The sequence below is a fragment of the Pseudorca crassidens genome, chromosome 9 (assembly GCF_039906515.1).
Source record: "Pseudorca crassidens isolate mPseCra1 chromosome 9, mPseCra1.hap1, whole genome shotgun sequence".
Lineage (NCBI taxonomy): Eukaryota > Metazoa > Chordata > Mammalia > Artiodactyla > Delphinidae > Pseudorca > Pseudorca crassidens.
This window is the reverse complement of record NC_090304.1, coordinates 55,904,091-55,916,834: the sequence shown is the minus strand read 5'-3', so window position 1 is coordinate 55,916,834 and position 12,744 is coordinate 55,904,091. Positions and strand designations below refer to the sequence as shown.

Below are 12,744 nucleotides of genomic sequence, written 5' to 3'. Positions count from 1 at the left end.
TCCTACTCAAAAATATCTTCAGACTAGATTATAAAGCATTTGCTTAGCTGTATTTTTAACCTTTTACAAACAAGAAGAAAAATACTTTGACTAGAAACTCAAGGAATTTAGATTAGATTGGATTTGAGGAAGAGCCTCATGTGAGGAGGTTGAAATCTGTGAATAATTACTTAGAAATATTAAGATATTTTTCTTAAAAGACTTATCAAAGCTGGGCAGATTCTTTTTTTTCTTTTTCTTTTTTTTAAATTTGGCCACATGACATTGCTTGTGGGATCCCTGACCAGGGATAAGGTGTGTACCCTCGGCAGTGAAAGTGCAGAGTCCTAACCACTGGACCACCAGGGAATTCCATATTTTTTAAAAAATTCTGGGCAGATTCTTATTGTCTGGAGTGGTCTAGGACTAATGAGGTTGAGCACCATCTTTTGGCCTATGTCAGGGCATCTGGCATTTTTGCCTGCCCAGCATCCCTTTTCCCTCCTCCTTATAATAGAATACTCTTTACTTTGAGGAAATCTGTCTGTTTGCATAGGTCTGCCCCTTCTCTTCTACATGGGGTGAGCAGGCTTAGCCGGTCGGATTACCCCATTTCCTTGAACACAGAAGTTAATACATGGATGGGCACATAACTCTAGCTGGGCCCATTAAATTCTAGCCATTTTTCAGCCAGATCTTTTGGAGAAAAAGCATTAAGTTGATAAAGTGGCTGGCTGTGAAGCTTGGGTTGCTGATGGTTACAATGCCCTTCACATGGAGAGAGCCAACAAAACCGAAATGCTGGAAACAGTTGAAAAGAAAGTCCTTAAACCATTTGACCCTTTGGTTCTAACTGTACTAGAAGCAAGATTAACTCCTGGATAATTTAAATATGAGCAAATTGTCTTTTTTTTCTCCCTTAGTTTGAATTGGGTTAGTGTCATTTCCAGGGAAAGTCTTAATTAGCATGGCATGTGAGATGCCTCATTCATTCCATTAACATTTATTAAGGTGTTGCAGTCACTTTGACACCCTGGAGATACAGGAAAAAAAAAAAAGACAATCATTATTTCAAGGTGTCTACAGTTAAAGAGACAGTTATGATACAGTACTAATATAATAGATGACACTTACATAGTGCTTAATGTGTTCCGAGCACTATTCTAAACATTTTATATATACTAACTTATTTAATTTTTACAGCAACCGTTTGATATAGGTTCTGTTGCTTTTTCCATTTTAGAGATAGGGAAAATCAGGCCCAGAGAGGTTAAGGAAATTGGCAAAGTTTACCCACTTCAGAAATAGAAGATCTGCAATTCAAAGCCAACTAGCTTGGCGTTTAACCACAACATTCTAGAGCTTCATTATACCTAAAGGTCAATGTTGGAGTTATCCTGGAGAATAATCAATAATAATGGCCACCATTCACTGAATGCTTCTTATGTGCCCAGCCCTGTGCTAGGTGCATTCCTGCCTTAACACATTAAATATTTTCAAGAATTTAATGCAACGATTATTGATTGTATAGTTGAGGGAACTGAGGCTCAGAGAGGTTAAGTGGCTTGCCCAGATCACACAGCTAACAAATGGCAAAGCATAAATTTGGATCCAGACATGTCTGCTTCCAAAGGCTTTCGTCTTTCTGTCATGTTTCTCTAAGGACCATACCTTCTAGCTTTTCCCCTAGAGGTGTGGCATGTCTAGGATGCTTATGCCTGGCTGCCAGTGACTGGGAAATGGAGCCAACAGTGGGAGTCCTTTAATGCCAGAGAGTGTGGCATATTTTGTTCGCAGAAGTGCTCTTGGAATTTGTGTATACCTTGCAACCTGATAGTCCTGAGAATATATCTGCTGTAGTGGAGGGAGATTAAGAAATTCATCGGAAGTGTCTCTTCGGGAGAATAAAAAGGATGTTATTTGTTTATTTTTGTGGCTGCCATTCAAGTGTTGAAGGAGTAACTTGCTTTTGTTCTGTTTTTTGCCTTCAGACCAGATCTGTGAATAAGAGGGCTCTTGGATAAGGTATGTGTCAAGTATACTGAGGACAAAGTGCACATTTAATTAGAAAATCAGGGAATAAAAGGCAGTATTTGGAGTGGGGGAGATTTCTGTAATCCCCAAAAGGCATTTTTATCTAATAAAATCACACCCAATACAGGAGAAGCTCTTAAGGTACCCCCACGTAACCAACTCACAGGATTAACTGATGCTCTCCATTCCTCCTGGAAAACTTATCAACAAAGGCATCCTGTGTGCTTCTGTGCCCAAACATTTACTGAGTGCTTAACAAGATTTTTATATAGATTAACTCATTAAATCCTTACAATGCCACCATTTTACAGGTGAGAAAAATATAGCCTGAGGAAGTTAAATAACTCAGCACCAATTAGATGCTTACCAGGAGTCAGTGATGTTTGCTAGCAAACCAATTTTTGCCAGGCACACATGGTATAATTTAATTAAATAAAGTGTAAATCTGTGAAATATGAGTGTAAAGAGAGATTGAGCTATTATTTCTATGAAAACTAAATTGAATGTTTTGGAAAGGCTTGATAATGTCTGATTCACTTTGGTGTACAACAGAAACTAACGCAGCATTGTGAAGCAATTATACTCCAATAAAGATGTATTAACAAAAAAAGGTTGCTGTTGAATTAGGTATGAGCAAGACCACTGCTCTTTCCTGTCTCTATGACTGGGCCTGCTGCTGCTAATTAGAAGTTCTTTTCTATGTTTTCCTCCCTCAAATGCTTCCTCCAGATCGATCTCCTCTGAGAAGCCGTCTGAGGTAGCCTGAGTTGTACCAGTTCTGTGATTCAGCAGCAAGTTGCTCAATCTCTCTGACCCTTAGAGTCTGTATCTGTGAGACAGAGATAATAATATCTACCTTGCAGGATTGTTGTAGAAATTAAGTGGGGTTATCTGGGCCATAGTAAGTACTCAACAAATGGCAAAAATTATGGTATGCTTGTTGTTTTTCTGGGGGCTATGGAAACAGATGAATGAGATAGTCCCTGGCTCCAGAAGCTGAAGATGAGCACAGGACTCTGCCTGCTTTTGGCTCCACTTGCCCTTTAGTGAGCTGAAGCAGATTTTCACAAATGTAAATGGAAACTTTTCTAGATGTTTTTAGACACTGACACCATTATGTCATCCAAGTTCTTAGTTAGCATTTGAGTAACTCATCCTGAAGGCCTGGAATGCATCAGCACAGAGATCATCTTATATTTAGTCACTAAATGATTTGTCCTGAAGCCTAAAGGGGCCATTGGAATGCCTTCAAGAGGAACAGGTTCCAAATCACGGAGGCCACATGGAGGAGGCTCTGGGATTTCTTCAAGTTGGGTTCAAATCATGGCTCTTTGACCTCAGGAAACTTACACAATAACTCTGAGTATCAATTTCTTCATCAGAAAAATGGGGGTAATGATTCTCATTTCATAGGTGGTAACAAGAAACAGATGAGATAAAGTGTCAAGTGTTCAGCACAGTACTTGGCATATAGTCAATACCTAATAAATGTTAGTTTCTAACAAGTGAATATGAGTAGGTAGGAATGTTGTGGGCACACAGCTAACCTATGAGCTGAGGAATTGCAAGTAGGCCTTTGTTCAACACTTTCTTTGTGCTATCATCACAAAGACTCTAGTCTGGATAGCCCATTGGTCTGACCCTGCACACGGTCTCCTCTTAGTCTTCCAGTGGAAATGACTAATACTCAAATTCTTATTCCATTATTTAACTTGCAGAGTTGTCTTGAGTGAGGCAATCAGCCTCTGGGAGCCTCAGTTTGTTTATAACATGCAGATACAAGTGCCTACCTTGCAAGAATTATGAAAGGAATAGAAATAATGAAAAGCATGTAAGAGTGCTGACACAGGTACTCAATGAACTGTGGCTAGTTATAGTATAGTGGGACGCCTTTATCTAACTAGAAGTTGGTCAATTGATCAAAAAAGTTGATTAAAGCAGGGAATCTTAGGACTTCCCTGGTGGCGCAGTGGTTAAGAATCCACCTGCCAATGCAGGAGACACAGGTTTGAGCCCTGGTCCAGGAAGATCCTACATGCTGAGGAGCAATTAAGCCTGTGTGCCACAACTACTGAGCCTGTGCTCTGGACCCCACGAGCCACAACTACTGAGCCCACATGCCACAACTACTGAAGCCCATGCACCTAGAGCCCGTGCTCCACAACAAGAGAAGCCACTGCAACGAGAAGCCCGTGCACCACAACGAAGAGTAGCTCCTGCTCGCCGCAACTAGAGAAAGCCTGAGTGCAGCAACAAAGACCCAACACAGCCAATAAATTAATTAATTAATAAAAAAAAGCAGGGAATCATAAAAAAAAAGATACAATCTTTCCTTCCCTCACCATGTCCTCCTAGTACCACTGAGATCATCAAACCTGTTAACTTCATCCCTAATGGTGGCTCCCATCCCCATTCCTGGCTCGTATGACAGACATGAGTCATCTACCTACAAAGGCTAGAAATTCTGCTCCAGGCATAAAGTTTGGTTTGCAACCTTGCAGATTTTCCTGCTCAGAGACCAGATAAATGACCACAGGCCAGAGCAGGATGAGAAAAGTGTGGGAGTGGCATTTACCATGGACCACAGAAGAGGAAGATGTGGAGAGATCTGAAATGGGGGGAGGTGGTTCGGGAGGTTTGAAGGGAGGAGGAACCATGAAGTAGGAACTGCTTCAGTGACCAGCTGTCCCTCATGCTGCTGTCTGGAGTGGACCATGCTCGGCCTACAGAATTGGGCTGCCCCCGAGTATCTCATTTGGAATGAGTTCTTTTGCCCTGGAGGGCTTGGCAAGCTTTCCTTCCCCATCTGACCTTTCACATGTTAGCAACGTTGACTCTTTTCAGCCTCAGAACATAGGGAGAGGGGATATGGCCTCCTGGAGGGGTTATGATGTCCTGAAAGGAAATCCTAACCCTGCTGTCAAAGTGGGAATAGACAGAACCAGTTTAAGCTGACCTCTGTGTTGGGATGATGGTGGACCACCCCACATTTTTATGCATATTACAAATTGCAAACTGTGGGTTTAGGGTTCTGTGTTTCTAAGTCAAATTGGAGGCTACTCCCACTCTGAACTGGGAGCCATATAGTCAAGGCAAAATCCACCTGCCACAGGTGATGCTCATATTATAATCAAACGCACACTTCTGATTTAGTTCTTGCAACTTATAATTAGACCTTGTCAGAAGAAAAAAAGAAAAAAGAAACTTGAAAGCAGCTGTGTTTTGGTGCTATTCACATCTGTGACTGACCTAGTTTTTAAAAATTAAAAATGTGCCATTTATTTGTCACATCTTTGCACCTTGCTCACACTCCTATAGGATGAGCATTGAGAAGTGTTTTCTGAGCTGTGAGCATATGGAGGAGGAAGGGCATTGTGGCTGAGGGCATTGACCAGCTCTCAAGCAAAATTCCAGAGGCATAGCTCTTCCTGAGATTTACCTTCACATGTTGAAAGGAAGATGGCAAAGTAGAGCTCTACAAATAGATGAGTTTTAGAGGTAAATAAGAGGGGATGTTGTTTATGCTGTGTTCTCAATGTTTTTGCGACCACTGGCCTAATGTAGAAGTGAGCTATAGAGCTGAAACCTTAATCATCAATCCTCCCATCCCATCTCTGGGTACAGAGGGTCTGGTTGCCAGGATATTCCCCAAAGCTTGCAGGAACGTTGGTGGTTTATTCTAAAGAAACAGAATGAATTAGGACTATCCTCTGTGTCTGGGTTTTATTTATTTATTTTATTTTTATTTTTGGCTGCATCGGATCTTAGTTGTGGCTCATGGGATATTCGTTGAGGCATGAGGGATCATTTGTTGCAGCACGCTGCCTTCTCTCTAGTTGTGGCGTGTGGGTTTTCTCTTCTCTAGTTGTGGCGCACAGGCTCCAGGGCACGTGGGCTCTGTAGTTTGCAGCAGGCGGGCTCTCTAGTTGAGGCGCGTGAGCTCAGTAGTTGTGGCACACGGGCTTAGTTGCCCCACGGCATGTGGGATCTTAGTTCCCTGACCAGGGATCGAACCCGCGTCCCCTGCATTGTAAGGTGGATTCTTTACCACTGGCCCACCAGGAAAGTCCCTGTGTCTGGATTTTAGACTTTCCAAGTATAATGGCTGGTTCTCTGCCTGCTCATTATAAAACAAAACTTTCAGCCTCCCAACCACCCTCCCACGCAGAAGTCACAGGAAGCTCTCCTCTCTCCTCATTCTCAAGCATGTATAAACAATCAATGATGACTAGGCATAAAGGACAAGATAAACTAACAGATAAAATAATAATACTGAAGGAAGCAGAGATAACTCAGGGGAACGACCAAAACATGAAATAAACATTTAAAAGAATCATCTAATTAGTATCCTCATAGAAGATGGTGCAGCCACAAAATAAGAACAGTTTGGTATTAAAAAGGAAAATGTCAGAGTGCAAAATCAGGGCTTTCCCAAAGTTGACAATAATCCTAACAATTTATATGACCTAACCGATAATTATGTGTGAGGCAGAAAGAAACTTTTCTAAACTATCAGCTACAGAGAATGAATTTTGATCAACCATAGAGACAAGACTGAGTTATCTTTCTATTCTCCCTATTGAAAATTATAAGATCATTGTCCTATGAAGAGGTTTTCAAAAAAGTAAACAGTTAAAAGCTGTAGGGGAAAAAGTGTATGGAGGTGTGTCAGCTTTTTAAAACTTGTAATTTGTTGTAATTTCTTTTCTCACTCTACATAAAAATTTACTGTCAGATATAATTTTGTATTCATAATTTAATATTCTCTTCTTAAAGAGACCTCCCTTTTCCCACCTCCACACACTGCCACCAATTTTCTAACTCTCAGGCCCCACGAAGCCTGGATGTGCCCCTGGTAGTGCATTGCTTGCAGATAGAACAGAGAAGATGGCAAACAAACTGCAGAATGATATACACCATAAGATTTCAATTCAAATACCTTTCAAATACCCAACTCTCACTGTCTATTGATTATAGCTACACATGCAGGTAGTAAAAGTGTGAAAACATAGACTAGGAGGTACACATCTAAGTTATGAGAATGGTTGCTTTGGAGTATGGGGTGCTCTGTTTTCACTTATTTTCTGAAGCAAAAATGAAAAAGTGTTAACATGTATTTATTTTGAATGGTGGATATGTGGATGTTATTTTATTCTCGGTGATTTTCTCTTTTCATTTTAAATTGTAGTCAGATTCCCTCAGAATTTGGAAGGCATTGTCAATAGTCTTCTGGTATCCAGGTCGTCCTTTGCAGTTGACCTGATTTTCCCTTCTTTTTCCTTGTGGTCCTACTATTTCACAACAATCTGTTTAAGTATGGACTTTGAGTCCCTCATTGTGCTAAACTTTTGTGAACTTTCCAACTTGAGGACTCATGTCCTTCAGCTCCAAGTATTTCTTTTCTATTAGTTCTCTGTCAGTTTTGTCCTTGCCATTTCTGTTCTCTTTCTGGATCTCTTGTTAGTCAAATGTTAGACTTCGTATTTTTGTCTCACATTTTGTACAGGTTTTTACCCCCATCTTTTTTTTTTTTTTTTTTTTTTTTTGGCGGTACGCGGGCCTCTCACTGTTGTGGCCTCTCCCATTGAGGAGCACAGGCTCCGGACGCGCAGGCTCAGCGGCCATGGCTCACGGGCCCAGCCGCTCCGCAGCATGTGGGATCTTCCCGGACCGGGGCACGAACTCGTGTCCCCTACATCGGCAGGCGGACTCTCAACCACTGTGCCACCAGGGAAGCCTCCCCCCCCCCATCTTTATGGGAGATTTCTTTTCCATCTTACAACTCTTTTGTTAAAAATTTTGGCATTTATATTTTTAATTTCCAATATTTTTTCCTTTTCATAACATCCTGTTTTTATTTTGTAAATGCTCTGTTTTCTATGAGGATACTAATTAAATGGTTTGAATTATAACAGTTTCTTTTTTGTGTTGTTTTGCAGTTGGGATAATTTAAACACACATACTAATGTGGATTTTTCTTTAAAGAGTTAAAGGGTAGTGAGAGTTTACCTGTTATAAAATTGTTCAAATCTTGCAATATAGATACAGAAACATTTAAGGATTCTAAAATATATTTTCAAAACTTGGACGAGAAACCTGGCACAAACAAAATGAAGAGAGTTTATTCAAAAAGTTGATGAAACTCTAATGTATCATTTTTTCCTAATATATCATTTTTAACTGAAATTTGGAAAGATGTTTTTAAAAGTTTCAGTAAAATAAATGAGAAATGAGTCCTGATTTGAATGTGTATACAACTTCATATAGACTATGGTATAATATATACTTGGTCTTTGTCACCAGTTCCTGGCACAGAGCTCCTAAAACCATGGGAGTTTCCTGAGTGATAGGATTATCTTTTGTTGTTCATTAGGAGCCCCTTTCAACCACACTTCAGTTTATACTAATGAGATGACTCAGAATGAGGTTCCTAAATGGCTTTAGAATAGAGGCTGGTCAGCTGAAACAGCAACCAGCAACAGCAATTTCATTTCCACTTTCATCCCCACTCTCTGACTTCCTGGATAGTGATGGGGACTGGAGTTGGGTTATAAAAACTCTTAAACTACAAGATTGAGAGAGCTTCTGAATTGGTGAACACATCATGTTTCTGGAGGGTGGCAAAGCCTGACTCCCTGGGCACAGAGGTTCCTATGTACCAGACCTCGATCTATGTACTATTCATTTGTATCCTCATCTGGCTATTCATTTGTATCCTTTATAATAAACTGTAAAAGAAAGTGTAGCACTTTTCTGAGTTCTATGTATCATTCTAGTGAATTATCAAACCTGAGCAGGGGATCGTGGTAACCCCTGAATTTGTAATCTTCTGGGAAAAAATGTGGGTAGCATGGGCACACAATTAGAAGCCAGAAGACAGGGGAACTCATTCATGTGGTCTTACAGTCAGCTCTGGAGGCACTGAGCAGAGTGGAGAAGTGTGGAAAGTGGATCTGGAGAACAAATAAGAAATCTGACACATCCCTTGCCTAGAAGTTATGCTCTTTAATGCAATAACCTCGTCTATCTTATACTTCATTATGCCCTAGTGCCTAGAACAGACCTGATGCATAGCAATAACAGCTAACATTCACTGGGTGTTTACTATATCCTGAGTACACCTATTGGACTTTATATGTATTAAATTATTATTATTATTTTTTTTAAAACAAAACCTACCAAATCACAAGTAGGGGATGATTTTCTTTTTCTTTTATAAATTTATTTATTTATTTTATTTTTGGCTGCGTTGGGTCTTCATTGCCGCTGGTGCACTTTATTTAGTTGTGGCGAGCAGGGACTACTCTTCGTTGCGGTGCTCGGGCTTCTCATTGTAGTGGCTTCTCTTGTTGCGGAGCATGGGCTCTAGGCATGTGGACTTCAATTACTGTGGCTCGTGGGCTCTAGAGCGCAGGCTCAGTAGTTGTGGTGCATGGGCTTAGTTGCTCTGTGGCATGTGGGATCTTCCCAGACCAGGGCTCAACCTGTGTCCCCTGCATTACCAGGCGGATTCTTAACCACTGCGCCACGAGGGAACGCCTATATTAAATTACTTAGTTTTCATGTCAACTGTATTAGTTATTTCTATTAGGTATTATTATCACCATTTTCTAGGTGATAAAACTGAGGCACACAGAAGGCTAGATTTTACATATTTGTACTCCAACCCAGGACACTTGACTCTGTGACCGTCACTACTTTTTTTTTTTTTAAATTTAATAATATACTTGATTTAACCCAATATAACCTAAATATTTTCACTTTAACGTGTAATAAAATAAAAGGCATTAATATGATTTTTTTTGGTTTTGTTTTTTCTTCCCCCCCTTTTTTTAACATCTTTATTAGAGTATAATTGCTTTACAATGGTTGTTAGTTTCTGCTGTATAACAAAGTGAATCAGCTATACCTATACATATATCCCCATATCCCCTCCATCTTGTGTCTCCCTCCCACCCTCCCTATCCCACCCCTCTAGGTGGTCACGAAGCACCGAGTTATTCCCCCTGTGCTATGCAGCTGCTTCCCACTAGCTATTTTACATTTGGTAGTGTATATATGTCCACGCTACTTTCTCACTTCGTCCCAGCTTATCCTTCCCCCTCCTCGTGTCCTCAAGTCCATTCTCTACGTCCGTGTCTTTATTCCTGTCCTGCCCCTAGGTTCTTCAGAACCAATTTTTTTTTTTTTTTTTAGATTCCATATATATGTGTTAGCATATGGTGTTTGTTTTTCTCTTGCTGACTTCACTCTGTATGACAGGCTCTAGGTCCATCGACCTCACTACAAATAACTCAATTTCATTTCTTTTTATGGCTGAGTAATATTCCATTGTATATATGTGCCACATCTTCTTTATCCATTCATCTGTCAATGGACACTTAGGTTGCTTCCATGTCCTGGCTATTGTAAATAGTGCTGCAATGAACACTGTGGTACATGACTTTTTTTGAATTATGGTTTTCTCAGGGTATATGCCCAGTAGTGGGATTGCTGAGTCATATGGTAGTTCTAGTTTTAGTTTTTTGAGGAAGCTCCTTACTGTTCTCCATAGTGGCTGTATCAATTTACATTCCCACCAGCTGTGCAAGAGGGTTCCCTCTTCTCCACACCCTCTCCAGCATTTATTGTTTGTAGATTTTTTGATGATGGCCATTCTGACCAGTGTGAGATGATACCTCATTGTAGTTTTCATTTGCATTTCTCTAATGATTAGTGATGTTGAGCATCCTTTCATGTGTTTGTTGGCAGTCTGTATGTCTTCTTTGGAGAAATGTCTGTTTACCTCTTCTGCCCATTTTTGGTTTGGGTTGTTTGTTTTTTTGATATTAAGCTGCATGAGCAGCTTTTATATTTTGGAGATTAATCCTTTGTCAGTTGCTTCATTTGCAAATATTTTCTCCCATTCTGAGGGTTGTCTTTTGGTATTGTTTATGGTTTCCTTTGCTGTGCAAAAGCTTCTAAGTTACATTAGGTCCCATTTGTTTATATTTGTTTTTATTTCCCTTTCTCTAGGAGGTGGGTCAAAAAGGATCTTGCTGTGATTTATGTCATAGAGTGTTCTGCCTATGTTTTCCTCTAAGAGTTTTATAGTGTCTGGCCTTACATTTAGTTCTATAATCCATTTTGAGTTTATTATTGTGTATGGTGTTAGGGAGTACTCTAATTTCATTTACATGTAGCTGTCCAGTTTTCCCAGCACCACTTGTTGAAGAGGCTGATTTTTCTCCTTTTTATATTCTTGCCTCCTTTATCAAAGATAAGGTGACCATGTGTATGTGGGTTTACCTCTGGGCTTTCTATCCTGTTCCATTGATCTATATTTCTATTTTTGTGCAAGTACCATACTGTCTTGATTACTGTAGCTTTGTAGTATAGTCTGAAGTCAGGGTGTCTGATTCCTCCAACTCCATTTTTCTTAAGATTGCTTTGGCTATTCAGGGTCTTTTGTGTTTCCATACAAATTGTGCAATTTTTTGTTCTAGTTCTATGAAAAATGCCATTGGTAGTTTGATAAGGATTACATTGAATCTGTAGTTTGTTTTGGGTAGTATAGTCATTTTCACAATCTTGATTCTTCCAATCCAAGAACATGATATATCTCTCCATCTGTTTGTATCATCTTTAATTTCTTTCATCAGTGTCTTACAGTTTTCTGCATACAGGTCTTTTGTCTCCTTAGGTAGGTTTATTCCTAGGTATTTTATTATTCTTGTTGCAGTGATAAATAGGAGTGTTTTATTAATTTCTCTTTCAGATTTTTCATCATTAGTGTATACGAATGCAAGAGATTTCTGTGCATTAATTTTGTATCCTGCTATCTTACCAAATTCATTGATTGGCTCTAGTAGTTTTCTGGTATCATATTTAGGATTCCCTGTGTATAGTATCATGTCATCTGCAAACAGTGACAGTTTTACTTCATCTTTTCGGATTTGGATTCTTTTTCTTTTCTGATTGCTGTGGCTAACACTTCCAAAACTATGTTGAATAATAGTGGTGAGAGTGGGCAGCCTTGTCTTGTTCCTGATCTTATTGGAAATGGTTTCAGTTTTTCAGCATTGAGAATGATGTTGGCTGTGGGTTTGTCATATATGGCCTTTATTATGTTGAGGTAGGTTTCCTCTGTTCCTACTTTCTGGAGAGTTTTTATCATAAATGGGTGTTGAATTTTGTCGAAAGTTTTTCTGCATCTATTGAGAAGATCATATGGTTTTTATTCTTCAATTTGTTAATATTGTTTATCACATTGATTGATTTGTGTATATTGAAGAATCCTTGCATTCCTGAGATAAATGCCACTTGATCATGGTGTATGATCCTTTCAATGTGCTGTTGGATTCTGTTTGCTACTATTTTGTTGAGGATTTTTGCATCTATATTCATCAGTGATATTGACCTGTAGTTTTCTTTCTTTGTGACATCTTTGTCTGGTTTTGGTATCAGGGTGATGGTGGCCTCGTAGAATGAGTTTGGGTGTGTTCATCCCTCTGCTGTATTTTGGAAGAGTTTAAGAAGGATGGGTGTTAGCTCTTCTCTAAATGTTTGATAGAATTGGCCTGTGAAGCCATCTGTCCTAGGCTTTTGTTTGTTGGAAGATTTTTAATGACAGTCTCAATTTCAGTGCTTGTGATTGGTCTGTTTATATTTTCTATTTCTCCTGGTTTAGTCAGAAGGTTGTGCTTTTCTAAGAATTTTTCCATTTCTTGCAGGTCGTCCATTTTATTGGCA

The 12,744-nt window shown here is 39.6% G+C and overlaps 1 long non-coding RNA gene across 5 annotated transcripts in view; it reads left to right on the top strand.

Annotated features, from left to right (window-relative positions):
* LOC137230656 (uncharacterized) overlaps positions 1-12,744 on the top strand; it is a 96,766-nt gene that overhangs the window by 56,262 nt on the left and 27,760 nt on the right. Inside the window, exon 6 of one of the 5 annotated variants that reach the window (XR_010946211.1) lies at positions 1,971-2,005. The exons of the other annotated variants lie outside the window; for them this stretch is intronic. This is a non-coding gene — a long non-coding RNA (uncharacterized lncRNA). Of the gene's footprint in view, positions 1-1,970; positions 2,006-12,744 lie in introns of those variants that run through there. 5 annotated transcript variants of the gene reach the window in all.